This window comes from Gymnogyps californianus, chromosome 3 (genome assembly GCF_018139145.2).
Source record: "Gymnogyps californianus isolate 813 chromosome 3, ASM1813914v2, whole genome shotgun sequence".
Lineage (NCBI taxonomy): Eukaryota > Metazoa > Chordata > Aves > Accipitriformes > Cathartidae > Gymnogyps > Gymnogyps californianus.
Window position 1 is genome coordinate 8242878 of NC_059473.1, and position 25170 is coordinate 8268047.

At 39.9% G+C, this 25170-nt stretch overlaps 1 protein-coding gene and 1 non-coding gene across 5 annotated transcripts in view; both read left to right on the plus strand.

Moving 5' to 3' along the window:
• The window catches only part of MACROD2 (mono-ADP ribosylhydrolase 2), an 898754-nt gene that overhangs the window by 389290 nt on the left and 484294 nt on the right, over window positions 1-25170 (plus strand). The window lies entirely within an intron of this gene.
• On the plus strand, window positions 19484-19673 carry LOC127015349 (U2 spliceosomal RNA). Its single transcript, XR_007766327.1, has one exon. It is a non-coding gene; the product is annotated as a U2 spliceosomal RNA (small nuclear RNA).

Sequence of the window (25170 nt, forward strand, 5' to 3'; positions counted from 1 at the left end):
ACTGAGAATAAGATTACTGTTTCTGCTTTGATTCAAACAAGGGGAGAAGTCCTCTGGCCATTACAGAGAATCTGGCCTCAGAAGAGGGGCAGGTAACAAGTTCTCCCCTGCTTTCTAATGGCGCAAGGCTGGCATTGGATTCTGTCCATACGTTGCGATATAAAAATATCCTGTCAGAAATTATCAAAATTAGATCAGATTCTTGGTCTGTAGGGATGACATGCCAGAAGATGTGAAATTTCCAGTGAAATAACTTGTATATCATGCAGTGAGATACGCCTGCATACATTCTTGCATATAGTGCGAACAGGCACAGATCTGCTTTTATTGCCTACTTTCCTCCAGTTGAGATTCTGTGAAATCCCACTCAGAGGGGGGCAGATTTTATGACTGGATTTTATTTTATTGCTTCTGCTTGTGCATTTGCTCGCTATATTTTTGAACTTCCTATGTATGTCTGTGTATAGTGTTAGAAATTTGGGAACAAATTTACAGCTGATCTTGAAGAAAGCATTGCAGTGCAACGCTTTCCTTCAGAAAGCCTTTTCGTCACGTATTTGCTTTTATGAAAAAGTAGAAATAGGTTGAAATACTTATAGAAAACATTCTTGTGAGAATTTATCTTGCCCTTACTGTTCATTCTAAGCTGTGGTTAACAAAACCATAGTGCCTTATACAGCACAGCGGCTACTTCAGCCACACACATTCACTCTTTCGAGACATTCCACCAAGAAGAAATTTTTTTGTTGTTGTTGTTTTTTTTTTTTTTATTTCTCTGTCTTTTAGTCTCCTCTTTGTTCTGAAAATGTGGAGTGTGGTATGTTTCAATTCCTTTGCTCCCTGGAAATGTTAAAGCCATTCGCTGTTCTAACTGATCCCTGCTAGGAGTGTTTCATTACTGACGCAATCTCGAGGTGAGCATTATAAAGTGAAGCATTATTCTTGATCTCACCGCGAAGTGGTACGGAGTCAAACTGCAGGCAGCCAATGTCAAAATCACCTTTTCTGAAGGTGGGTTTGTTTTTTTTTTTTTTTAGTGTGAGGGTGAAGTGCATTTAAGGCTGTGTTTGCTGATCTTGAAGCTCGGGATGTAACGAGTAAAATGACAGAAGAATATGACCTTGCGAAGAACGAGAGGGATAAAATCTACATGAGCTCTGGGAATAATGGAAATGAGGCACAGTCCAAATGAATGAGACCTTTAAAGGTTGCCTTTCCCTTCAAAAAGGTTTTTGATACAATATGAAGCTTCTAACAAACCCTTAAGAAAAGACAATTATGGTACTATCCATAGGGTTCAGAATTCAATTCAAGGTGTCCAGACTGGCTGCAGTTTGACAGCCATAGAAACCATTTCCCATTTAATCTATTTAACAAGAATGAAAGAGTGTTTTCTTGCTCTTAGTATGTAGAATATTTAGTCATTAATTTGGTTTTATACTGTTTTCACTGTTGAGATTTGAGCATACTGTGGAAAATTAATTATCTTAGCGCATACCATACTTATGAAGTATTGATTTGCCTCTTCCAGTTACAGAAAATTGTACCTTTTTTTCCTGTTAAATTTAATTTATTTCTTCAGAGCAGTTAGACTGGAAAATGCTGCATGAAAAGCCAGTATTTTGAAAAGCTGGGTGTATTGAGTGGATTTTTAGAAACTAATTTGAAATATTTTGGGCAGCCTTCTTTCACAACCTCCTCTTGTAATGTATCAGTCCCCAAAGAAATTACGCAGTGCATCTTTAGCCGTTACAGAATGAGGAGTGATTATGTGCAGATTTGAAAGACGTTGATGAAAGTGTACGCTGAGGGCCCGGTCTGAGGAAAGGCAATTCAATAGCTTCCCTTTGGTAGCTTAGGCCCTACGAGAGGATGTCCTCCCTGACTAAGGTAGCAATGAGGTTTTCTATGAATAGTCACGTTTCTTACACTTACTTATGTTTTTTACTCTGCTGGTGCAGCTGTCTTTTGCTTTCTATGCAGCCGTCTTATCCCTGATTTTCACCATGTTCAAAGCTTCTTCCTCTGTCCCTGCCTTCATGTAACTGAACTGATTTTTTTTTTTTTTTCTTTCATTGTAGAGTTGCTGGTTTTGGAAAAGGGAAAGAGAGATGGGGTGGGAAGGAAGTTGGTTGGTTTGGTACATGAGGGTGTTTTGGTTGGTTTTTTTTTTCTTTTCTTTTTTTCTTTTTTCATAATCTCTATTTTCTTGGAACCGAAGTCTGTAGTTTTAGGAACGGTGGAAAAAGATACATGTTCGCTTTAATTTTTCTGTTGTATTTTTGCTTTCTGTGCCAAATGTCTCTAGACACCTCTCATGACTGCCACCAGTCGCACCCTGGTGCTCTTCTTGCACGTCCTTTTGTAGTTACTCTGCTGCTGTGTGTAATGAACCCTCCCTCTCTTCCCATCTCGGTGCTGTGCTTTTCCTTTCTCCTTTTCTACCAGATTTCACTTGTGATTTCTTTAGCTGACATACGAATGCTCAGAATTTCAAAAGAGCCCACAGCTGCTATTAGCCATTTGTCAAGGTGTGCATGAACCAACCGGCCTCCTCGCTGCAGTGAAGTCCTTCAGCTGGTCTGCTGACACACCACAAAATTATCCTCTTAGCTCAATGAATGAAAAAAAGTCCCATAGCAATAGAAGCCTGTCTCGGCAATATATAAAAACCCCATTGTGTGCATTCACCCCCCCACACCCGCAATCTAGACTTGTTTTTCCCTTTCATCTTAGTGTTTCTAAAGGCAATAAAAGCTTTGTCCACCAGCAGTTATAAATTTCTGGTGTGCCACACCCCCAATTCAGTGCTATTATGCTTAGGCTTGTACGGCTGGAACCCCACGAGGCATTTTCAAGTATCTTCTCCATCCAACTCAAGCAGTTCTCATCGCTCCAGAAATGTCTTTCTTTAGCTTACAGGACAGAAGAATGAGCTCCCTTCAGAGCTTAATATACCTCTGCTTCACACAGAAGCTGAAGGGGTGCTGAGGTAATGTAATGAGAGCACAGGCAATCCAAGTTGGAAGTAAAATACATTTTCGCTGTGATGTGCTCAACCTTTTCTGCCCTGGGGCTTAAAAACTGAAATCTACTCTTTAATTTAACGTTCTCCGCCTGTACACTGAAATGCCGCTAATGATTCGAGAGACTTAACAAGAGGGTAGCAAAAATGATATGTCAGATATGTCTGAAACCATGAAAATTCTAGAGGCAAGACAATTTGACTCATGTCAATGGATTTTGAAAATATAATTTTCTGTCTACTGGAGGCCAGGGCAGAGAACATATTGAGTTCATTTGTGTTGCAGGATTTTTACAAACTCCTTATTAAATCAAACTTGAAGTAAAGGTTCATTTTAACAACAGTTAATGTGCTATTACCCTTATTTCTTTAGAATGGCAAAACAGAATAATTTTCAAATTTAGTAATAGTCTAAAAAATCTAGATCGCTTCAAAACAGAGACATATTTTGTTGGGTTTTTTTGGTGGGTTTTTTTCCTCCCTTCCCTTCCCTCCCCCCTCCCCTCCCTCCGTCCCGTCCCATCCTGTGTGTCGTGTCCCCCCCCCCCCCCCCCCGAAGCAGTGCTCCTGGGAAAAAGGCTAGGATTTGTGATTCACCGGCTCAGTTATTCTTACAAATGTGTCATGTGTGTCAGTTCTTCTGATATTTTTTTTCTTTTCTTTTTTTTCCATGAGCTTCTACTGGGCAAGCTTGCCGTGCGTCATGAGTGCAAGGGCATGTGTTTCACGGAGATTAATACCCGTTTCCAGAAACACGGCAATTTCTCATGATTTGTGATTCATAGAGGTGGCTATTTACACCATCTAAAAATGTTGAATAGGGCAGCTATTATTTAACCTAATTTTTTTTTTAATGCTGTAAAGAAGTTCATTTATTCAGTAAGATAGCTGCTTTTCATGACACCTTAGCATCTGTTTCTGAATGATATCTTCAGCTCTGTAGTGAAACTTAAATCTACTTTGGAGTTGGAAGCTAATGCATGTTAGTGATGGCATACAATGCAATTTTAAGCTGTTCATGTGTATTTAAAATAAGATTGATTTACAGTAGTTTCTTTCTCAGGGAAGCACAACTTCAACTAATTCTTAATGATCCAAATGCATTTAAAACTGGTTCATAAAATCCTCAAAAACACAAAACTCTGAAATCTTTCAAAGTCAGTTTACTCCAGCATTACTGTCATGGCTACAAAAGCATGCTTTCCTGACAACTGACTGACTGGTCGGCTTGTTTTTCCTTGGCATTGCCTTTACTTAGCTCACAAAATGAGACGGAAAAATACGTTACTGCAATATATTCTTTTGGCGCCAAGTCAGCTGGAGACGCACTCGGGAAGATATATTTCTCAGAGAATAGGTGTGCTTCTTAACAGAAGGCTGCCACTAAAAGCAAACCCCCAAAGTAGCCTGGACGCAACTGTGTGCCACATGGGTATTTGGGGTGTGCAGCCAACTGCCCTCACAGTGCTTCGCACCTACCAGTCTCCCTGGCTGGCTCCCAGCAGTATGGGCTCAGCTCAGGAAGCAGTCCTGAACTTTGAAGAGTAAATTTTATTTATTATTTTTTTTTTTTCTTAAGAAACATACTCTTGGAGGCTACTCCCATCTCTTCATGGGACATATATTCTGCTCATCATCGTATCTGTTCCCTGTCTTCTTCCACTTAGGGTGAGAGCCTTTTCAGATATGGCAAAGCCTCTTATTTTTTGGGGAGTGGGAAGAAGAAAGGAAGAGAATGAAAAGCCAGTTAATCGAGCAAGAGATGATCTAAGCTTTTCTCCTGCGCTGGCTGGTGGGCGATCGTTATTGGAGGTTCTGGTTTTCGAGGAGATATTGCAAAGGTACAAACACAGGATGCTCAGCACAATGGACGATACTTTGGGAGCACCAGCTTGCCTGGTAACTGCCCAAGTGCTTAATTTTGACCTGCAGGTGGGGTTGAATCTGTGTTAAGTTGTGACAGCATTTTACAGATTCACCATGTGATGTAAATGGAGTCAAATGTCATAGTAGATCACGTTGTCAAGGCCAAGTGAAAAGTATATCGGTGCTATCCGATTAACAGCATGCTAAATTGAATCTGTTAAGTCTAAACAAAATTTGTTTTGGTCCCTAATTTTGAGCATACCTTTATTATTTTTAATGGATTGAAGCTGACAGGAGATTTGTGTAAGAAGATTTTACGTGATTCTAATGAGAACCCGAGTCCTTTGTCAGCGCGCGACAAAATCCTAAATCATTCACAGCAGTTAAGATGGAGTTAATGTTATCCAACATTATTTACAGAATATTTTTAAATGGCTGTTTCTTCATACTGTATTGGAGACGTTCATGGGCTTATACAGGGTCTTGCCGATTGAGTTTGTGAGTATACCCAAGCCCATTAGCCTTCACTGTTACAGATGTGCTGGATACACTGTCACCACAGTATTAATAATTATTCAGCAACGAAGCAAAATGGCAGACTTCGAAAGTTGTGTGTAGGTGCTGTCACTGGCTAGAAACAGCTTTGATTCGAGAGGATTTCAACCAATTTAATTTGTCAATTAAGAAGCTTTTAATCACCGATTCTGGTATTGCGAAGTAAAAGCAACCCCGGCACTCCTCCTTTCCGTAACCTGGCTGTGAGGGAAGCACTGAGCGGGCTCCGTTAGCCCCCATCAGCGTCCCCCACGTCCCCGCGGCTGGTGCCGGGGTGCCCGCCGGGCACTCTCTCGCAGCCGCCCGGGGCAGCCCCGTCTCCTCAACCGGCACCTCCCCGTGGCGCCGAGCACTCGCGAACGCCCCCGTGAGCGCCCCATTGCTGCCACAGTGACAGCGGGTGAGGCTGCCGAGCCCAGCCCGACCTCTCCTCAGCCCCTCTGCCTCCCCACTCGGGACGGCTGCGCGCCTTCTCCTCAGAGCGTGTCCCGCCCCCGCTGTGGCGTTGGCAGCCGTTACGGTCGTTGCGCAGCGGCCCCCAAGCTCCGCCCCTGCCGGGCGTTGGCGCGCGGCGCGGTTGTTTTGTCTGTTGGGGATCCGGCTGCGACCGGTTCGGGCAGCGCCTCACCTCATCCCGGCGGGACACCCCACCCCCCCCCCGCTGCCAAGCTCTGCCAGGAACCCCCAAAACAGTGTGGGTGCTGCACGGAGCCATGGAGGTAGCGGCTCTGGAAGCCCTTGAGACAGCAAATAATCCTTTAACTGTGAAACTTGAGTGTAGCGAGTCTCAATAACCTGGCATGAGCTGAGAAGGGCTGTGGTGAGCGTGGAGGCGAGCGCTGTATTCTGTGCTCGGGCTGTGCTGAGAAATGGCAGGAGGACAGATGAAGGAAGCCGGATGAGAACTTTCTAAACCCAAAAAGTGGAAGCAGAAATGCTCAAGGTCCTCTCCATGTTGCCTCCTCCTGTCTGGTCCTGCGACACGCTGCCCGCGGTGTCATGGCTGCTCTGGGAAGAGCTGTCAGGCTGCCGGTGGCAGGTTAGCCAGCCTCAACACACCCCTAAGTTGGGTCTTGTGCAAAAAGCAGCACATCATCCATTTCTCTCAGTGAAAGGCAGCAGCAGCTAGGTGTAGTTGAGGTACTTGTGTGGATGGCCATTCCTGCAGATACCTGCCCTTCTCCCAGCAATCGCTGATGTGTAGTAACCAGGCCTAGCTTGGTTAACGCCTGCTCTTGTCTGTGGGGATAATTGCAATATCCTGTGTGTAGCTGTGAGCAAATGTAAGCTTTTGCAATGGCAAGAAATACTGCATGGAGTATATAATCCTTATTACATATGTAGCCTGTTTTCAATATCTTTCTCAAGGCCTTTTCTGTTTTCTTTGAGCATATGGGCACTGCTGAAATAATATATTAAGAAGGAAACAGAATTTTCCTGCTGTCTCAGTAGTAGGCTTCAATTTCTGGGGTTCATAGACTTGTATAAAATTTATCTTATCTGTGTCTCATGATCTGGTGACTATTTAGTAATAACGGTCACCCGCACAGTGTGCCAGGACATCATGCTGTTTGGTAATGAGAACTCCTGGAGTTCTGTGAAGGCCCCAATTAATCATCATAGTGCCAATTAAAAAGGCCATTAGAAATACTGTCCGTAGCCATCAATCCTGCGTAGGTATTCTTTCTCGAAGAGGTTCATGTGTAATGCACTCAGATTTGCGCACATATGCGTACTACTTTTTCCCGGTCGATATGTCCTGGCAGAGCGATTGGGCAAAATATATTGGCAGCGGCAATGAATTTATATTCGGTCTTACGTCATACTATAGTTATATCCCAAATTCATTCCAATCTGTTAAATCTTAAATCAGATTTTGTTTTCTAAGTGGGACATAGTTCTTCATGTGGCACAGTTACACTCAAGCTCTCATTGCAGTTGCACTGCAGTATTATCAGGGTCTGATTTTAAGGCCAACATTCATTAAATCCTTTCAGAACAGGGACTTTGTTGTCCCACAGTTCCTGGTGGGGAACCCTGTGCCATGAAGACCCAGTGCTTGGGTCTTCAAGCACTCCAGTAATATAAATAATTGTGGGTGGAGCAAGTAGCATTTTTACTTTACAGTATTTATTACTTTTCCTTTTTAATTCTTTTTGTCAGCTGCTCATAAGTTCTTCGTATTTCACTTGTTTGAATTGAGACATTTTTATACCTGTTGTGTGCCCCGGCATGTTTTTTTTCCCCCGAAAAGTCCATTTGAAAACAGCTGAAGCATTTATGAGACCAAGAGTAAAGTAGAATGCTGGTTTGACCATATGAAAACAAAAACAACAACAAAGTTTTTTTTATTAGGAAGCAGAGCTCAGGCTTTGCGCAAGGGTTTGAAAATTCTTAAGGGGTTATGTTTTTTGTTTTTTCTTGTAAAACATCTACTAAGTTGTTCAAAGTTACAGTAAGGCACTGAAAACCCCTGTTGTCTCATGCTCAACAGAGATGTTAACGTTTTAGAGCTGTGTTCTGGAAGAGGAATGGAGCTGAGTGGGACGGATCTGTAATAAGTGCAGCACCTCTATCGAGAATCTGGAATTGAACTCAGGATTTTTCTCTGCTGTTAGCAAATACTTTATGAAACACAGTAGCAGATATGTATGTTATTGTCCTGTTACCACAGAAGATGATTGGTGATAAGAGATTATCTGTCTTTTACTTCAGTTAAAGATTATTAAAAGATAAGATAATTAAATCTACTTCAATTGAATATAATCTGTCTTTTACTTCAATTGCTTAGGTACCAGATTTTAGATAAGTGGATCTTTGGAACTGATGCTATGCCTGTCAGCATCAACATGCTACTCCATAATGGGATATCAGTTGGGCTTTCCAGTTTACATTAAAAAAAAAAAAAAAATCCAAACAACCGGTTTACATTAAAAAATAATAATCCAAACAAAGCAATTTCAATTTTTTTCCCAGCCTCCAAATCCCAGAAATTACATACAGAGGCTATGCATTAAAAGAAGGTCAGAGAGTTACAATGACTTGCACACTTTTGCTTAAGTCTTCTCCTTTGTATATGCTCACCATCATTGAGATTTTAATAATGTGATCATAGACCCCAAAAGATATTTGGATTGCAGAAGATGATACAGCTCTAGGAATCAGGCTTGTGTTATGAAGGAGCTCCCTGTCTCATTTTGTTGCCGAAATCATGAGGTGGGAGTCTTGTGAAGGAGAAGAGACAAGCCCATTACTTGTCTCGTTGCGTGACCACCGTCGTTGTCTCCTCTGCGGAGGACCTGGCATCATCGCATCAAGCAGACAGCATCTGCTGATGTCCTCGTTCCTGGAGCGAAGAGACAGAGGCCTGGGCAACTACAGTTCTTACAGCTGCCACTGAAATCAGGGGAGCGACGCTCTGAACCCCATAAAACGCTAAAAAGTGTTGAGTACCCTTAGTAGGTGGACCTGCCGGCTTTTCGCATGGGTGCGCAAGGATCTTGAAGTCAACTGACCTTCATCTTGCTGTGCCCTCCTATCCCAGCTTTTATCCAGGAGAGGATAAAGTGGCTTTGTCAGATGGGAGTGGGAGAATTTGCAAACAGTGAATAGCCCTGTTTTGTTTTAAGTAATCACATGCTAGCGTGCTGAGCACCATGAAAACTAGAATGATATTAAGAATTTTGCATTCAGAGCAAAATCCAGAGGGTGTTACAAGACAGCCAGAAATGACAATAAAGCCAATTATTAACTAGCTTCCTTTCATTCAGTGGGAGCCCGTGTTTGTCATTTATACTGGGGCAGAGGGAAGATGCAGCTTGTGAACAAATGTTGGGAGTTTAAAAGGGTGACATTTTAAATGAGAGTCCTTGTAGTAATAAAGGAACATAAGGGTTGTATCTGTTAAAAGCAAATTTAAAAATGAAGCCTCTTTCCTGCCCTTCAACTTAAAATCTTATGATTATCTTAAATCCCAAAATGTGGCTTCATTGTTCATTTCCTTTTTACCAGAATGTAAAATAACAGGAGCTTGAGGTTTTAGCGTATTAAAAAAGAAGTAATCCTTTTTCATTATAACTTCTGGTAGTGTTTTAATTAAAGGTATTAGGAGAACCGTCATGTGCGACACATTTTAAAATTCTTGTACAGTGTGCTAGGAATATCTAGGAAAGGGATTATGTGCATAACTTGTTCACTCGCAGTGAAGTAGACCGGATTTTGTTATTCTTGACTGTTTATCACCTGCAGCTTGATCATGTATTTTTACGGGGCTAAGAGGAAGAATGTCTTTGTGTGTGTTCTTTGCAGTTCATAATCTATTTAACAAATTGAGACTGGTTTTAGCAAAGTTCAGTGTTGTTTCTTCGTACTGAAAGAAACCTCATTAAAGAAAGCTACATAAAATTTTGACAAACAAAGAAAGGACCGAGAAAATTATTTATCTGGTTTTGTGAGTGCCTTTCATTTCTTCCTGGTTTTGCCCCACAACCTTTCCCCACCTCCCTCCCAAGTATGCCCTCATAGCATGTTTCACCCTGTGATTTGTATGCGCCACCTTCAGCGAAGGATTTTGAGGATTCACTCCGACGGGCCGTGCTGTTCTGTCGGAATCACATGGTGTTATCTGCCTGGCTTCCTGGGCTCACACTGCGCTGCCCGAGTGGCGAGGTGCTACCCTTCTGCAAATTGTGTGAACTTAAGAGGGTAATCCGACAGAATTCTTTGCAAGCATCCTCAGATCTGGTGATTGGCTTTTTATGCCAGTATTTTTCCTTCTGTGTTTTTCTCAAAGAGTTTGCATTATGTCACTACCCTGTAAAACTGGGTCTAAAGTATATTATGGCAATGACGAGGAGCAGTAGAGAATGATGTACGAAAATTGCACTCGTTGCTGTTTAAGAGTGAAAGGTTTTGGGTTTTAACTTCCAACATTTTGAGTGAGAAGATGATGGAGGAAGGAATTGGGGAGATTGTCCCCAGGTATTGTAATGTAACATGTATTTGTATAAATTTTGAGAACTGTAAAGTGTAAGGTTTTAGGGAGATGTTTTAAAAGTAGAATGGTGTTTCCACCCAGTCCTTAGCCTCCATGTAAGGCAGGAGTGTCACCACTTTTAACAGCTGCCAGTGCAGCTGACCTGGGTTTGGATGGAAAGACCTTGTTGATTGACATTTAAACAAAATGGTAATTTGTTTACATGCCATGTGGTCCCAGTGGACTTGTTTAGATCACCAGATGCCTTGAAAAGCCAAGATCTTTGACCGTTACACAGCATTTGTGCAATTTTCCTGTTTATCCTTTGTACTATTATCTTCCTCCAGCAGATCTGATTCACTTGTAAGGTGCCTTTAAGTAGGTCTTTTTACTTTCATATTCAGTTAAAACCAAAAAAGTTAAACAGGTGTCTAAATTCAGCTGAAGTTACTGGATATAAGCACATAAACCCAATTTATTAGGTGAAGCGGGGTTACTGTTCAGAGAGGCAAGTGTCCCCCTGAAATAATAGCATATGCTGGCTTCTCTGCTTGGACAAGAGGAAGAGTTGTGTGGTTTTGCTACTGTTGTGCTCTTTTTGAACAGTTAGTAAATAATGTCTTTTTTTTTTTCTTTTTCTTTTTTTGAGTTGTTTAGCTGACGGCTGATTGACCAGCCGTTCTGAAAGCAGATGGGAAAATCTGTTCAGGTGCCCCTTTTTTCCTTTTTCTTCTTTTTTTAAGTCCTCAGAATCTCACCTAATTACAAGGTGTGTAGAGTGCCTGTGGCCTAATGCCTTTTACCCAAACAAAAAACATCCATCCAGGAATCTGGGTGTTCCTCACATGTTTTCCCCAGATGAATGGATCTCGAGTTTAGTTAGCAATAATACAATAAATTTAGATTACTATGAACAGATGAAAGGGAGCATAAAATAAATTCATACTTCTTCCCATCTGTGCTTGGTACGAGCATTGATACACTCATAACGAAAATTAGGTCCAAGTGTTTCATCAAAACTAAAATTTTGTCTTATTACACAAAAGCAAAGTGTTTATCTTGCAAGTATTTGAAGGTTTACAGAGTCCATGTGAAGAACTTTCTGCCCATTAATGCACTTTATTAATGAATGCCTCCGGTTCATTTGGGATTTTTGTATACAGGAAACGGTATTAAGAGACTTGTGTGTATGTATTTTTCTGAAGTGCCTGCAGCAGTATTTACTTAAGTGCAAATGTCCCGTGGAGGTTTTGCAATACCAGCATTTCAGAAGAAAGCCCAAGGTGAAATTTTACGGAGTATACTTCGGGTGTCTCAACTGATTATAACATTAAATAACTATATAGAACATAATGTAAGCAATAGAATTATTTGAAAAGTTACTACAGATAAATAATTTTTGTAATTTGTATTTGTTGAGGTGTTATAAGATGCTAAATCTGAAAGGATTTAAAATGATGCAGTATGTGAGTGAACACATTGTCGCTCTGCTTAGCTGTGTCGTTCTGCTGCACTAATTCATCCGAGAACAGGATATATGAACAACTCCATTTCAAAGTACCCTCAGTTACGTGGTTTCACTCTCTCCACTGGAGAATGTTTCTGTGTGTATACATGGACAGAGGCGTACTCTTTTTCTCAGACATCTCAGAAGAGAAAACTAGAGTACCTGTAATTTTTGATTACATGGCCATTGTAATCTCTCAAGTTATTAGCAGTTGGGCACCAATCAGGAGCAGCTTTGGCAGCACTTTCGGTCGTTGAGTGAACTGAAACTCTTGGCTTGACAGAAGATTTCAGAGAAGCCCAGAGCGCCGTGTGTTAACTGGTTTAAAATCCCGGATAACTGGATGAAATGACCCCCCTAGGTGTCAAGTGTCCCTATAGCGAATTTAAGTGCACTTTTTGTTTCTTTGTCAATGAGATGAAAATTGAACTGTTTCCCTGAGAAAGTGGAAGAAAGTGGCCACACAATGTAATGGCATTTTGCAAGGGAGCTCGGTGACGGTGCCGCAGGAAGCAGGAGAGCGTGCTGGTGTCTGTCACCTTCCTCCCTTCCACAACTGCGCGTTAAATGTAGGCTGCTGTGGATAGTGGGGCAGGCAGGTTTTAAAAGTGGGGAGAGCAAATAGCTGTCACTGAGTTTATTCCCTTTATTCCTTCTGCAAAATCAAGGGAAGCCTCTGATAATTCACTCCTGGCAAAAACGTTTGTCCAGTTTTTACTGCCTCGTGCACTTTCTTTTGAAACGTCGGGCGAAGCGAACAGCGTAAAATTGAAGCAGGAACAGAAGAGGGGAGGAGAAAAGGAAGGACAAGTCCTAGAGAGCGAGTTATACAATGCTAGCCCTTAAAGCCTAGAAAAAAGCTGTTTGAAATTGCTGAGTATGAAGCAAACATCGCCTGGGTCAGCTTTCCAGCACGACAGCAATAAACACGTGACCAATAATTCAACCCGACAGAAGAGGTGTTCAAGAATACAAATAGCATGAATGCTCTGTTCTGCTTATGCACTCGAAATGCGATACGTAAGCCTGGACTTTCCTGACAGCGGTGCTGTCTCTCCCGTCCTCTCATTTGATGAGCGCCTTCCATGTGAAAGCACAGCCTTTCTGATCCCATTAGAGAAGAGAGGCTCTGTCTCTGCGGTCCTTTTTGCAGCCTGTGCACTCTCTGAACCGCGCCGTGCATGGGGGATTTGTTAAGAGATGCACTGGGACCTAACATGTCACAGGCAGACTTGTTACGGATGAAACCCTGTTGACAGAAAGGATTAGCTGCAACTGAGAGATAAAAACAAGAAGTCATATTTTTAAGGAAGATTGTGGTGCAAAATTTTGATTATTTATTGGGCAAGAAGATAGTCAGGGCTTTGTGTTATTAGAGATTCTGTACCCTAGGAAACTGGCAGTGAATTCAGCCTGGTGCTGCCAAACTGTACTTCAGAATCTGAGGTTTCATATGAAAAAGGGGGAAAAAAGCAAAACAAACAGAAAACCCTCTATACCCTGCAGCTGCAGAGAAAATACTCAGAAACTCACTGTGACCAGAGTTGTGTTCTTGTCTTGAGTCAGCAATCAGCTTGAAGCAATACCTTTGAGAAGAGCGAACTGTGCTGGTCATTTTAATGCATGTGAGCTATGAAGTCCGACATGTTTACGCAGCAACTAGCTCATTTCTGTGCTTTTTTTGCAAAAAACTCAATGTAATGCATGCTATTTGAGAACATATTTTCTTGGGACAGAGGAAGAGAACCAGAAGGAAGGTTTATTATTTTTCATGCAAATTAGAATTAATGTTAAACTTTTCTGCCTCTCTTCTTCTCTCCCCAGTATCCCCCCCCCCCCAAAAAAAAGGGGGGGGGGGGGGGCAAAAAAGAAGCAAGCAACTTTTCAAATTGTGGAGAAACAGAGAAACAAGGGATATTTTCTTTGCCCACCGGAAAAAGCTTTAGTCATATCCGGACTCTTGAAAAAATCAAAACAAAACCCCCTTCTTCCCACTAACTCCTACATTCTCCTTAGTGCCATATGCCCCAACTTACAATTATCCAGCTTTTAGTACATTCCACTTCTGCTCTGACGGCTATACAATGTACAACAGTTGCACAGAGTCAGGAGGCAAATCTGTGAAGCACAAAGAATAACGAATTTGGTGACAGTTTAAAATCAAATGTAGTGAATATGGAAGTAAATAACATAAGTAAAACTGGATACTGATGGTATTTTTTCATTTCTGTATGTCTGTCTAAACTTCCTGTCTCAAATTTACCTACACAGTACTGTGAATTTCCCTTTTGGCGTCAGCTCCACTGAATTTACACTTAGCAGGCTGCAAAATACAGGGGATTGTACCTAGTGCTCATGATCACCCGGAGGAACCTGTTAATCAGTGGAACAATTGTACGGTTATATGGCTCACATCGTGTTTGAGCATTGGAGCTCAACATTAGAAAAGCACTGTAATTGCTAATAATTAGTACTGGGTAAGCCTCACAAGGTTTACTGAAGAGTCCTCTCGTGTCAGATTCATATCCAAAGCCTATCTGAAGTATCTGAACCGTTTAAGGATCTGGGAGGTAATACTTTGTCATTGTGTGAGGCAGAAGACTTGTGTATGAAAGGGCAAGGGGATTGTGAAATAATTACTGGCTCTGCATTTAATTTGAGTCAATGAAAATGCCAGAATGATTGAAGTGTTTATGCGAAAGATCAAGGAGTTAGATTGGAATAGGGTAATCAAAACCAGGGACATCTTTCTTAAGTTTTTTAATATTTCTTAGGGAGGAGATAATGGAGGACTGTGAGAGTATGGCAAGGGAGTGTTGGAAGGAAAATCAGGATCAGAGGTCACACCTGTGTGAAGCGATAGTTTGAAAATGACAAGTAAAAATAGAAGTATGCTTCACATGACGGTGATGAATGGGTTCCCTGACCTGAGGAGGAAGACTAGAGGTGGCTTTGCACTGTGGAGATGGTAATTTGATAGTGGCAGTTACAGGTGAAAAAGTTTGCTGTTAAAAATATGGGGAAAAAAAAGTCTGGTCTTAATTACGTACGGGTACTCATGCCCCTGGGCCTCAATTGCTGGCATAGTTGTGCTTTTCTGCAGCCATGGCTGTGACACTTTCAGTTTGCCATTTTTCCATACTTTCAATGTGATTCTCCCATCCCTATTTTCTCCATCTGTTCTCAGTATGCCTTTTACTTTGTGTTTGTCTATGCTTCACTTATCCTCAGCGCTGGAGTATTCTGCACCACTCACCTGCCTTTTTCCTCTGGCATCACAAAACTGTTCAGCTAGCCTCGTAAAGTTGATAAACTGATTAGCAAGGCTCATAGAGTCAGTATTGCTGTCCCTGGGACTGTACATGTAGTTTCCATGACGTGGGAGGTGGGATCAGTCATATCTTGCTTGAGCATCTCTTGTATCCCAAGGGCAGGGAAACATTTGCCAATGGCCTATAACTTTGCCTCTCTGCAAGCAATAAATGCCAAGAGTCTTGTCAGCTTTTTACATACTAAGACAAAAAGCATGTTATGGGCTGCTGGCTGCTTCTGTTCAAACATGAAGCATGGATTTTGAGGTTAGTAGAGGTCTGTTTGCTTAAAAGAGGTTCTGATCGAGATGAATTATGAAAATGTCAATAAATACCACATTTTAAAAGGTAATAAACTGACTATTAATGTTGGAGGCAGAGCTCCAGGCAAACATTAGCAGCAGCCTGAACCACCTACCTTTATGTACCTTCTTCCTCCGTAGCACTCAGCATGAGGAGCCGAAGCAGCCCTGAACCCCAGAAGGGAGTTCTTAAAGGCCCAAATAGTCAAAAGTGCTTCGCAGACGCGGTGTTCGTGGGTTTTGTTCCTTTGTGTGGGGGTTTCAGTCACAACTGGCCATGCAAGTTCCTTACGCGCATGTGACATCAATCCTTTTGTCAGCTAAAAATACCTAGTACGTTGCAGTTTAGTACGGTGCAATTAATCGTATGTTTGGGCACCGCGATGCCAAGTTTTATTTTGTTTTGAAATACTGTGTACGGAAAATGGGAAAAAATAAATAGTGAAATGCCTTGTTTAGCATAGTTCTCTTCTTTTGCAATTCTTTGTAAAAATGTACCAAAGATTTCTTCTAAAGAGTTGAGTTTAAAATAAATAATCTTTCATACGTCAGGTCAGGGTTTAATTGCTTGCCCACCCAGTCAGGAGTTACCTGCTACTTGCCAAGTCCCGATCTGTACGCTGTCATAGCACCAGTTTAGAGATTATCAACTCAAAATGACCCATTTGGGGAACACTCGTATCCGTAGGTCTCCCCCCTTCCCCTTTGCTGGACCTGAAGTCTGATTAGACATTGCTTTGAGATAATGATAATGTGCCTTTTAATTAGCATCAATATTTCTAATCTTTTGGGAAATAATAATGTGCTTTTTTACTCCCTGACTGTTGACAGATGGCCACTTATTAAACATCATTAAATTCTGATATCAATCATTTTTGTGCTTTTTAAAATATGCTCATCATTTAAATGAAATGATATGTATAGGAGGAAGATTTTTCACTCAGAGTTGTATAGACTTTGATGCAGTGCTGCAACAGCATTTGGTGGAGGCCTTGTTTTTTAAGACGTTGTAAGTATAATCTCCAAGGCCTTGGTAACTTGTCATTTCAGTCTATATGCATATGTTAAAAGCAGCTCTTGTATGGAAGTAGCCTGAATGCTTTTGAGACAAAGCCACTATTTAAACATTTAGAAACTTGAACTTTTGAGAAGCCTGTGCTTATATGCAGAAAACATTTCATGCATTTACACAGGAATTCATATTGTATGTGTTTTTGTGAATGCTGTGAAAAAGTGAAGCTGAATTCCTGTACGTTTTTTGCAGCAGTGCTTTATTTGACTTGGTGCATTCTTGGCTGGAACCTCTAATTTGTTATTTGTGAAACTTTGTTTAATGGGTACAATTACAATCTGCATTGTGTCCTTGCTCATCTTAATAGCAGTATTAATTTGCAGGAAGGGACAAAAATTATCTTGCGGAGTTATCAAGCGGTGTTTAGGCTTTCTGAATGCTAATTAATTCAGAGCTCAAATGCTGTACCTGCTGTTTAAAAGGCTGGCAGCTTGTATTCATCACCTGAGTGACAGCTGTTCCTAGCCTTTTTTGCTCTCAAAAAGAGTGGGGAAGATTAACTCCTTCCATGCTAATGACTGCCATATTGAAGTAACAATTGTTAGGCTCAAAATTTAAATTTGCAAAATTTTGTCATGTAATGTTTGCTGATTTTGACAGTATATTCGAGAAAGGATTGGTGACAGTATATTGTTAGGAGAAATTGCTAAACATTTCTCCAATGCACTGTTAGTTTTTCTGGACAGAAAAAAAAAAAGTCTGTCTGACATTCGATGTCAGAACCAGATCCTCCATATAAGCTAGAAGAGAAAGAATTAAAATATTGCAAAGTCAGTTTTGAACATTTATAGTGAGTGTGGAATCTGAAGAATTTTTCTCTTGGAGTCAAATCCTTTTTTTAATATTTACTGTCAGGGAAAGTATTTATTAGTTGCAATTCAATTAAATGTTCACGTAAGCCATTTAAATGTCACACAAAATAATAAAGAACAGTTTTATATTTTACATACTGTATTCAAAGATTATTGAGTTGTTGTTTGTTAAACAAAACTCCTCCGTACTAGGAAGAAATGGTAGTCTTTGGTAGTAAAAAAGAGGGCTTAAAGGCATGCGGGTAATTTAATTTAATCTGAGAAAGAGTATCATCTGGTATAAAGCAGATGTTCATATGCAGGTTTGAGAGGATTACACAGTTTGCCTGAATGATTGAGGCAGTGAGATACTAATATTGGATTACATTCCTTCTTTTTCACAGAGGAACAGATAGCTAGAATATATGTGTTAACTCCATCCCTCCATTCCCTCCTGCCCCCAATCAAAACATTTTAATTATACTACATTTTCTTTTTGGAGGAAACATGAGACAAATCAACAGTTGTCTCATGTCAAAGGGTATTGCTGAACTACTGATACCAAACAAAATTCCACAAAAGCTTCCAGTTAGTATTTTAGGGTAAATTCAAGAGTTCTTTTCCTTTTCCTACTTTAAAGGCCTATAAAGTCTAGTATGTGTTTTGCTATATAAGTATTTCAGAAATACGGATGTACAGTAGACATGTCATAATAATTATAACATTTTCATTCGCATTTTGGAGGCCCTGCATCTTTAGGGAAACTCAGGGTGGACTTGACTAATGCCTCTGGGCTTTGATTTTGCTTGCATCGGTTTTTACGCATTCTGATTCAGTAAATCTCATTAAGCACATGTTTAACTTCCAGTATTCACTGAAAGTTCTGTTGACTTCAATAGCAAATTAAGCACATGCTTAAATGTTGTTCAGAGCCTTAGGGAGAGGTGATTAAACTAAAGAACAAAGCTATGCTATTAAAATATTTTAACTCATTAAAATCCAGTAGATTTGCTGATACTGATTCACTGAATACTTTGTATTGAAAGTAAAACAATTACCTTGTAGTTGGCTGGCTCTCGTGGAGCTTGGAACACCAACATCAGTATATTAGCTGGGTATTTCTGCTGTGACAATACATTTACTTTTGACCTACTGTTCTATTCTTATAAATAATTAGTGATTATAATGAGTGATTGAAAATATAATGGGAAGTAAAAAGGTTTCCAAGCTTGTTTACAAAGTGTTCTCAAAAATGGAAATAATTTTTTAAAAATTGTTGTCTTGTTCCAAGTTAATCAAATGTCTTTTGTTATTACTCATTAACTTCAAAAGACATTTTTAGTTTCCATGCACAGAGATGATTTTTTTAAGCTTTACCAGTATTGTCTTAGTGTTCTTTGTGCGTTGACATTTTCTGTGTTAATTTATTGTGGAGTTTGATACAGAGTAATTAAAAATCATGCTTTCACAAGACTGAGATGTAATCTTTGAATTAGCGTGTAAGATGCTCTAATGAGTCCAGCACGCATTAAGAAAATGCACTGCAGTATGTAGTTCTGTCCTTAGTATGTTATTTGTTAAAAAGTCCCTCAACTTTTTAGAATTTTGTGAAATACCTTCTGTAGAGGAGATGTGTTGCTCTTTAATCCATGGGGAGAAGGTTCTAAAATAACGCCGTAACGATTCGGAAACCAGAAGATTGCTTAAGTGTTTGGGGCGGGGGGTAGGGGGGCAGCAGGAGGTTAGAGGGAAGGTTGTAGGGTGTTTTTTCTTTTTATGTAGTTTATCATAGAGGAAATAATCAGACCAAGACTGGAATATTTTGGGAGGCTGGACATGGCATCGTTAGCTTTCCGAAGTTCCTGTCCTGGAACAGTTACTGTGTGTGCAAAATCATGAGCTCACTGAAATCCTGAAGTGAGTTATTTGGGGTCTGTAGTCTGTCTGCAGCTTCTTGAAATAAATCTGAGTGATAAAGCTACGTAATTGTTGCTACTGCAGTGTTAAAATCTTACGATGATTCAGTCTCAGTGTGCTCACTGAGTCAGACCAAGAAACCATCGAGTCTGCTGATTCGTGTTTGCTTCTTGACCTTTTGGCAAAGATCAAGTGTAGCATATGTTTTTATCTGTTTAATATCTGTTATGTCCTCAATTTGAAAATTTTGTATTAAATGAGTTTGGGGACTGGGAAATGTACTGGGAGCTTACGCCATCCTCTCCATGCATGAAGCCGGCTATTGCTGTGTTTCTAGAATGGTGTGAAAAGAAAAAAAAAAAAAAAAAAAGGCAACAAGTGCCCTAATGACCATAAATGAGTGCGAAGGGTAGAGCAGGAACAGAGCAAGCATAGATTATGGTTCTCTAAAGTATTGTCTTAATCTCCACCTATTTTCAGCTCAGGGGTTTTCCTGATCCTCAATAAAACCCCTGTAAAAATAAAATAAATTAGCACTTCTGATTGCATTTTAATCTTGTTTTCACTGTCTTCTCAATCCATATTAATATCCATTTTGTAATGTCCAGTATTATAACATCAGATTATCACCTTCAGGACTGGGCATTACTTTGTACTTACCGAATACAGTGAGCCTACAGTCAGTCTCATCCTTGTTGAAGAGCAAGTTATTGCATCACTGTTGCTATTTATTTTCACTGACCACTTTTACAGGTGCTGTTTTTCTGAAAAATGAGATAAAATAGCAATCAGAAATAACCACAAATTCCAAAAGAGAAGAAACATACTACATGATTGTGAAATGGTCCATATAGGATTTGATTTGGTTTGATTAAAGACCATTGGAAAGAAATAGATGTGATCGATATCTTTGAGGAAGCACTGCTGTCACCAGTGTTTAAAATATATTCAGAAATATGCCAAAAACTATGGAGGGTTGGTGTTCACTTGAATGTTTTTGATTGATTAAATACCAGCTTATGCCATTTTGTAAACTGGAGGTCCGGAACTGTTCATACATGTCACAATCAGTGGGCGGCTAACAAAAGCTGGTTTTATTTGGCCTGTGACATAGTTACCGCTGAGGTCCGTGTAATACAGCAGGTGATGACAAGCATGGTTTATGACATCTTTTGAAACAGAATCAAGCCACTAAAGGCCAAGTTGATGTGACAGGGTGAAAACTGGAAGTTGTATTAGAAGCAAAATGAATACAGTTCAGATAGAGAGTGATCAACATCATTTCTAGATGACATAAGAATTTGACCCTTCAAGGATTTCTCACTAAGTATGTGAGGTAATACAGAAGGGAGGAACCTGTGTCATTGTAAATTAGTGTCCTTGAGTTAAGTCCCATTACCAGGACACCTTCAGTTTCTTAATTATTTGACCTGCCATCGTTAATAAAAAGAAAGTTAATTTGGTGTGACATTTTTGGTGGTGGCTTGGTGCACTACCAAATTAATTGCAATAAAATAAAATAATAGTTTCCAAAAAAACCCCAAACTTCCTGTTCCTTGCATTTTGAATCGGTTGATGATTTCTTAGTCATTATTTATGGCCTCAGTATTTAAATTAGGACGTTAAATAAAGCTGATGTTCGGGGGGGCGGGAATAAAGTGTTTGTTAATTGTAACTATTTTAATGTTGCTATTTAGTGGAAAATACAATATTTTGATTATTTAAAATTTCTGTTTAGAACCAAAAAATAGCATTTACAAGATAGAAATCCACTGCAGCAAAATACCATCTTATTTCTATGCGTGCTATGATGCTTACAGGTTATTGTCAATATACAGTGTCTACTGGCAAGGAAGCTTTTGTTTGTCATGGGAACAAAATGATTGCTCCTCATTTTTCTTGACTGCTGAGTTCTTTAAGCGAAAAGCATTTTGATCCTGGAATAAATATTGATTCTCTCTTTTCTCTCTCCGAGAAAATTAATTTAGTGTGAGTTATATTCACCCAGGTGAGGTAAGGGCAGCTCAGGACCCCGCAGGCTACTTAAACCTGTGACACAGGCCGGCATTCAAGAAGTATGTTCATTACCCCTAGGTCAGCACATACATGCTAGTTCTTTTGAAGAATGTCTCCTGGGGCAGAGCAAGGGAGGATTCATGGGCCGCTTGTCTATAGCAATAGGACTGCAGGCTTTCTTTTTTCTAGCCAAAAAGTAGTAGAATCTATCTGCCTTCATTCCTGTCTACCTCCCCCTCTTCTGAGTGGTTCTGTACCCTAAAACCAGGTGGTCTAGGTGAAACCAAGGGCCCTAATGCATTGTGCCTTCCAGAGACAGCCTTTGGAGAAAAGCAAAGATCTGCACTTTGCTGTGCTGATTTTTAGCACGCAGAAATCCTTTTCACAGTGCAGTGGGGGAAAAGGAGAGAGGGTGGCAACAGCCAAGTCTTCCCTTTCTAAATAGGCTGAAAACACGGAAGAGAGAGCGCAGAGTGTTGAGATAATGCATGGAAATATGTTTACAAAACTCAGCATGCATTGCTACGGCCACTCTTCAGCTGACAGGGGACACGCTCATCCTTGGAGAGGGGCTCAGTGGAATATTCTTGATACACAAATTGAAAGAATAGGCAACAACAATGGGAAGAGTTGGACAAATTTCTTTAAAGAATTGCACACTTCCACTTCCTTCTCTTTGCAGCTCTCATAAGGTGATGTTGTGAGAAACATCTGAACCTTTGCAGATGACTCTGTATGCCTGTTGCTATCATAGTGTTTTATATCAATCTGTGTCCATGTGCATCGCTATCAGATTCAAAGCATAAGCCCGTGTTACTGTAGAAATTATGTCATGCAAGTGTGAAATTTCCGCTGCCCTGACTTAAAAATTAACTTTCATTAGTCAATTAACAATTAGACCAGATTGCTGGGTTCCCTTTAGAGAGTGATTCCTATGGTGTCTTGATTTTGCCATTATAAAAGCAACAATTAGCATTCTAAGAAATCAGTTTAGTGGAATTTATTGCAACATGATAAGCTTTGGTATTTGTAAAGTCTGTGTAAGCTGCTGAATCACTGGCTATTATTGCGAAACTATTTTTTTTGATGTTTATGTGCTGTACACTGGTCGTGGTATTATAGCATCAGCCATTTCCTTAGTAAAATGTTTTGAAGAGATGAAGAAAAATGATAAGGATTGTACATCTCTAGCACAATGTTAACTGTACATCTCCAGCACCATGTTGTCATGCTTTTGTTCCAGAGTCAATACTATTGCATTAATGTTGAATTCACGTTTCATTTAATTTTTTGGTTTTGACTCCTAATGTTATTTTTAAAAAAAATCTCCATCACAATAAAAAACAAACAAAAATGAGCTAACATATAAATATAACTCACTCACTTCTTCTGTGCCTCAGACAGAGCATAATCCTGCCATTGACTTTCTGAAAACAATTAGGATTGTTGGAGAAGGTTTTAAGGTAAAATGGGGATTTTCATATAGCCTGTATTATCTCTCCTCAAGGGAATGCATTTTGTTAAAGTGACGATTTATGAGATTCAGTACTAATGTCAAACTTTGTTCTGCTGTGTGAAGTAACATAATTAAAATACCAAAATAGCAGAACACAGGCAGTGGAATGTTGTTGAACTTCTAGATATTTCCACATAGGTGATTTAAAATTTGATGGAACGGTGATATGAGTGTTTGAGGCATGTCCATGTGAGAAGTAAGAAAAACAAGCCTTAAGCAACTTAGCTATTTCCGTCAGAAGGATTTTATCCAGAGAGGAAGATGCAATATTTATGTGCAATAGCAGCTGGGTATTTTTAGAATTATTTTAAATTCCTTTATAATAAGCCTCTGCATGATTAGAGAATAGATACAAATCAGATAAGGTAACAGTTTGTCCCATTTGTGTGAAGTGGTCTTCCAGGATAAAATTACGATTTATTTCCTTCTAAATGCGGTATTCATTTGGGAGCAAATTAATTAAGGCTGAGCTGATAAGTATCTTCTGTTGTTCTGCCGTCATGACATGGCAAGACACTAGGTACCTACATCCAAAACTGATTCGTACATCAAAAAAATAAATAAAGTGCCTGTGCCTATTGTTTCTAGAGCTGTTACGTGATACTTTAAATAAATGACTTAATTCCATGTTCAAAATACCCAAAGGTATAATATTTTATTATTGTTATTATTAACGTAGATTGCATTAGTGTAGCAGCTCTTTCCTCATTTGAGAGCCTTTTCTCATGAGACAGGAAGGTGGCCTCTGTGCACCGTGCCCTACCTCATTTACTACTTTATCCGTGCTATGACTTGAACAAATAAAGATGAACATAATGTAAACCAAGCATCCTAAAATGACTCTCAGTTCAGGGTTCCCAGTGATCTTCACTGATGAGGAGGACATACTTGGAGGTGTTATCAGTGGGATCATGATATGAATTACGTAGTTACTGTCTACATGCTGGAACACTGGGTGGTTTCCTTGTTTCTCTTTGAGGGGAGATCAAAAATTCATGCAGCAGAAATGTTAAGACTGTCAGTGTTTGAAACAGTCAGTTAAGATAACAGAGAACTGCACATGAGCTTTCCATTGAGTTGCAGAAGATCGTTGACTTGATGTCTATATGTGTTTAAACACAATTGCTTTCTATGCTTATTCCAGTCATCCTGTGTCATTTTCTGTTGAATTATTTTTCTGCCTTAAAATTAAGCTAATTGCAAAATGGTTTCATATAACAATACTGAATGTAAAGGTATGTGTTTCTACATAAATGTTCTTTTGTATGAATTCTCTGCAATACTATCTCAATGAGGTGGATGGAAAATCAAGTGCTGAATCATTTAAAAACGCTTTTGAATGCTATCTTCAAGCAGATATTATGAGGAATGAATATAGCCAGAGCTTAATCATAAACTTTTCCCTTTCCTGACAGTACTGACATTTACTTGTTTCTAGACAAACAGATGAATCACAGATAACGAGTTGTTTTGATCATTTATGGTGTTAATGCAAAACCAAGGCTCATCTATTTTGACCCTATACCTCTGAATTAACTGTAAAAGACTGAAAGCCTAAACGCTGATGTTTTGCAAAGACTTACAAACTACTGTAAAAGTTGCTCCCTTCAGTAGGCTTCAGCCTGGGCTAACAAACCATTGGTGAGCCGTGGGTGACTGCATGCAGAGGGAGTCTGCAAGGCAATCCATCATCCAGTGGACATTTGCTGGCACGTAGCACTTGAAGCTGAATATTTAGTAACGCTCTATTTTTTTTTCACGTGAAGCTTTACCTATGGCTCTTGCTGTGAGTGAAATTGAGTGGTAGCCTGTGATCCCACTGAGTCTGAGTCACAGCAGGCTTTTTTAGTTAGAGGGTTTCACAGCACTATGTCTGTACTTCTTACTGTCTGATTGATTGTATGTGAAAGAGGGAAAGAGGATTGAACAGGGAGATGCTAAATATAGAAAATAAAAAGGAAACCTTGACCAGATTAAAGTTAAGAATACTTACCTGTTCCAGTTTTAGTATCCCTATATTTTTGTATGAAGAGCAATGTAAAGGAGTATGGTGTTTCAAAGCGGGGGGATTTGCAGCTGCGACATGTTGTTGGATACTGGAACAAGATTTTGGTTCTGAAGTTGGCTTCCAATAGTCAGTTTGGGAAGCATGTATTAAGTATTTCTCTGGGGAGCAATATTAGACTTTGCATGTAATTCAGCTAAGGCAGCAAATTTAGTCCTTGAACATTAATGTTTCTGTGATTTTAAAAATATTTTGCTGTATGTAGGGCTTTTTTTTTAAAAGTGGATATCTAACCCAAAGGCCATGTACAAG